This window comes from Pinus tabuliformis, chromosome J, assembly GCF_031772625.1.
Source record: "Pinus tabuliformis cultivar Carrire ecotype Pingquan chromosome J, CPIR1, whole genome shotgun sequence".
Classification (NCBI taxonomy): domain Eukaryota; kingdom Viridiplantae; phylum Streptophyta; class Pinopsida; order Pinales; family Pinaceae; genus Pinus; species Pinus tabuliformis.
In genome coordinates, this window is record NC_142295.1 from 1,306,973,603 (window position 1) to 1,306,978,227 (window position 4,625).

General features: G+C 33.7%; 1 long non-coding RNA gene across 1 annotated transcript; it reads left to right on the forward strand.

The window, feature by feature from the left end:
- Positions 1 to 344: 344 nt before the first annotated feature.
- On the forward strand, positions 345 to 3,012 carry LOC149232063 (uncharacterized). The gene is made up of 2 exons (XR_016247511.1): positions 345 to 563; positions 2,960 to 3,012. It is a non-coding gene; the product is annotated as an uncharacterized LOC149232063 (long non-coding RNA).
- The last annotated feature ends 1,613 nt before the right edge of the window (positions 3,013 to 4,625 follow it).

Genomic DNA, 4,625 nt, shown 5'->3' on the forward strand with positions numbered 1-4,625 from the left:
AAAATATCTCTTATTGCGGCCTTCACGTGGCCGAGACAAAAATATTGTGGTAACTTTGTTTTATACAAAGTTTTCTGACACCCTACAGCAGTGATTTTTTCGTGCCTTACCATTTTATCCAAAGTTCTATCATTTTATATACTGTTGCCAATTTCTTTACATCAAAGTTTTTGCAATTTATTTATATCGCAGCATTTGAAATCTTTTATGCAAATTTTTTAAGTCTCCACTCGCTGCATGCCGGCCACCTGCATGTTCTTCGGGCCACTTGTCACCTCCTATATCTCTTGTCTTGTATTCGTTCCACGCAATAAACAATACATGCTCATTACTCTTGCCCTCCATGCTCATATTAGCCCATTGTTCTCTGCAATAGTTGAGCCAGTCGTTGCCTGTCCAGAGAAAGAAATGGCGAGATAAACAATGACATAAACGCATGGTTCAATAAACGCTGCCCTGCATACACTATTCAATCCCTGCCAATTTCTTTGGCGGTGAGTTGCTCGATGTGTGATCGAATGGCAGTTGATTCGTGTTGCAAATGCTACAGTTCTACAGACCAGGTTTGAATCTTTGTTTTGCCTTTTGCAATTTAGTTTCCCCATGAATTTATACTGGTTTACTCAATTTATACTGGTTTGAATGAATTTATACTGGTTTACTCAAATTATACTGGTTTGAATGAGTAAATTAGATTTGCTCCATGGGTTTTTTCCGTCAAGTTGTTCAAATTCGAAGCTCTAGAGTTCCTGTGACGTGCCATTTATAAATTTATAAAAGGTGGGATTGGTTTAATATTTCCACTAAAACTATCCTATAATCATATGATGTTACAAAGCCTTTTGCATTGATTCATTTGTGTTTTCCCCTGCTTTCAAGTAGCACAGCCTTAGGAGTTCCTTGCCAGGCTCTCAAAGAACACAGGTGTTTTAAGAAATAACTCTGTGATAGCAAAGAACACACGGGTTTTAAGAAATAACTCTGTGATATCGATGCGCTGGGTTCCCCAGAGGTTGTTTTCATACTTGTGATATCAAAGAACACAGGGGTTTTAAGAAATAACTACGTGATATCGATGCGCAGGGTTCCCCAGAGGTTGTTTTCATACTTTTTGCACTCTATGTCTTGCTGCGAGAGGTTGTTTTCATACTTTTTGCACTTTATGTCTTGCTGCGAATTGATGCTCTGGGTTCCCCAGAGTTTGTTTTAGTTTATTTCCCTCTCCATGTGTTAAGTAACATTGGCTTTTTTAGTTCAATGCTCTGACTGCTGGTGGGGTGCAATCCCATTAAAAACTATGGCTTTTGCCGATGGGGGCATAAATTACTTATTCTTAGTTGTTCTAGTTGTTCTCATTAGAATAATAATTACAACTTTGTTCCTACACTGACCACTTTGTTCTTATAATCACCACTTTGTTTGTTCTTAGGCGACTACCCATTTGTGACAGAAGTTAATAGTCATAGAAGTTGGTGAATTTAGAAGTTAATACTTCATAGAAGTGGTGAATAATGATAGCCATTGTAGTTTCTACCTTTACAGCTTTTACATTGAAGTTTTCAAGCTTTTGCATTGAAGTTTTCAAGCTTAGGATGAGTCCATGATGAGTCCTTCAAGTTGGCATACCATATCAGAGCTTTCTCGTACCATATCAGAGCTTGAACCGATGAGTCCTTCAACTTCTCATACCATATCAGCTCTTTAACCATATCAGAGCTTTCTCGTACCATCTCAGAGCTTGAGCCATATCATGGATCACATGAGGTTGAAAACTTTTCATTATCAAAACTTGAAGACTTATGAAGACTTGTGTTGAAGACTCATCACATGAGCTTGAAAATTTCATTGCAAACACTGTAATTTATAGACAGTTTTTATACAGTTTTCAAGCTCATGTGATGAGTCTTCAAGCTCTGATACCATATCAGAACTTGAAGAATTGCAAACACTGTAATTTATACACATAAGCTTGAAAACTTCATTGCACATCATTGCTGCAAAACACCAATCTAGCCGTAGAAACTACAGAGGCTATCATTATTTCTTACCTAAATTCACCTACTTCTAGGGATTATTTATTAACTTTTGTCACCCACTTGCCCTCCTGGGAACAGAGTGTTGTTGAGTCGGTGGATTACACTAACCAATTTTCGAAATATTTTATAAAAAAAAAATATTTCAGTCATCAGTCATCGATTTTACTGACTTCAATATGTTCAGACCAAATATTCTGATCTAAACAACTCTTTTGTTTAAGCCAGCAAGGTTTTTTTGGCATTTATATTATAATATTATACAGTGCTTGTCAGCTCGAAATTAATCTGTCCAATGATACAAGCATAAACTGTTTAGAGTGACTGTGTGTGCCTTCCTAGTAAGCCCCTTAATACAATCCATTTTTAATTTTATTTTATTTGAAATGGCTGCTATAAATGAACGATATATTTCCATTTTTTATTTTATATTTTCAAAGCTACATTTATTTGTAACTCTTTTGGATTTTTTTTAATAATTTACTTTTGTTTTAATAATTACGCCAAATGATAGATCTCTTTTTTTAAACAAATCATTTCTTAGATCAATTATTTTAAAATGGATGTGTTTTTTATTTTTTTTTTATTTTAATGATTATAATGAAAAATAGCATCTATTAGGGATTAAAAATGGTTTTTTATTTTATTATTTTATAATAAATATTTACTCTCCAGTGTAAGAGTCTGCTTTATTATTTTATTGTTTTATAATAAATGTTCACTCTTAGATAGATGTAAGAGTCTGCTCCTTTTCAAGATAGAAAATAAAAAGTATCTCCCGGAGTCAAATTATTATGTGAAATGATGGCTGCAGATGTCTTCTTTCTTCTGCAATTCTTAAGGTATGGTTTCATTTTCAGTAGAAAGTACTTGTGATGATGTACATGGACCATATTCAAACACTCTTCTTCTTTTATGCATGGCAGAGTCTCCCAGCGTGATGACAAGGCCATCCGTTCTTCAATTTTGACTACTCACATTGTCTTGTTTTCTACACTGTAATTTTGCCCGTTGCCCTGTTCTTCTCCCTTGATATTTCCTTAAGCCTCTCAGCAATGTTGCTAATTCTGTCTTTGAATTCCCTATCGGTCTTTTCTTCTAAGGCCGTTTTCATCGAGGGCCTTTTGAATTCGCAATACTGGAGAATGTAATGCAGAATGTTTCAGATAGAAGGCCTCTCAGGATGAATATTCACGACTGACTGCAGAGATTAGACAATAAGGCCGCACTGTTATGAAGTTTTCCTTTAATCACTTCTACTCAATCTTCAAAGGAGGCCGGAAGAATACCAGTCACAAGATTTTTGCACAGAAGACAATTCTAGAGATGAGGCCGCACAGGAGTCACATGTGTCCGAACTGTGTTGGCGACATCTGGTTACATCTGGTAAACATGCATGTTGATGTATTTCAATGTAGACGAGTGGTTGACGGATGGGCCCACTTTATGGTAGCTGCGTTTGAAAAATCTCTCTTATTTGAGGAACAAGCAAACTGTTAAACTCTTTTGTTTTACAACTTTTATGAAAACATTAAAAGTTTTATAAATGTGGCCACAAATATCACTCCAGTCATGAAATGATCGAAAATGAAAGATAATATTTATGAAACAGAACGATTTTGAGCTTTATGTTCCTGTGGTTGTTCAAGCCAAATACACCATACCTATCGACAATTATTATAGACACGTATGGGAAAAGAAAAGAATAAAGCATCACGTATTTCTACTTTAGCTGTTTATTTAATTTGTATGCATGAGTTAGATGTTCAAAACAATTAACCATACAATATACATAGTCATAGAATCCAGAAACTATTACATCCAACCAAATTTTTAATTAAATCACATTATTTTTTCGCTAAATGACTAAAACTCTCGTGGAGAGAAGCTCAAAATTCCTTGTCATCTTTAGATTTCAGATTATGGAATATTTAGGAAATCTGAATTAATAGAATTTGATTCATTTTCTTCAATTTTATAAAATATTTTAGAATATACAATAAAATTACACTCAGATTACTTTCCCTTTATTTTTATAAAACTTATGAACAGATTCATCGGCTCTTTCATAGTATTCGGAAATTCATGTTCTTAATTGATGGGTTTTCGTTCGTGGTTTGGTTGCCTAGACTGCACTTAATCCAGGTTAAAAAATAAAAATAATTCTCGTGTTTTATGCTTTCACAAATTGATTGTTAGACTTATCTCAACGCGCAATAAATACAGAAAAACATATTTATTATCCGCTAAATGCTTTTGGTGGGTATGATATGTACAGAACATCTAGTTCACATTATGCATTATGATGACAGTGTGAAAGCGCAATGAATGACATCATGACAATCGCATTAGTTTCTTCATTGCTCTCCATCTTATTATGGTGATACTTTTCAAAAAAATATTAAACTTGAAAATATTAAACTCTTTTTTAAATGTGTTTGAATTTGATCTTATCACCTAATTTATACATAATACTTTTCCTAATCTTATAAAACAACTTTAATCTTTATTAACCATTATTATGTAAATTAAATATTAAAAATAAAAAAATCATTATTATTTCATCTTATCACCTAATTTATACATAATACT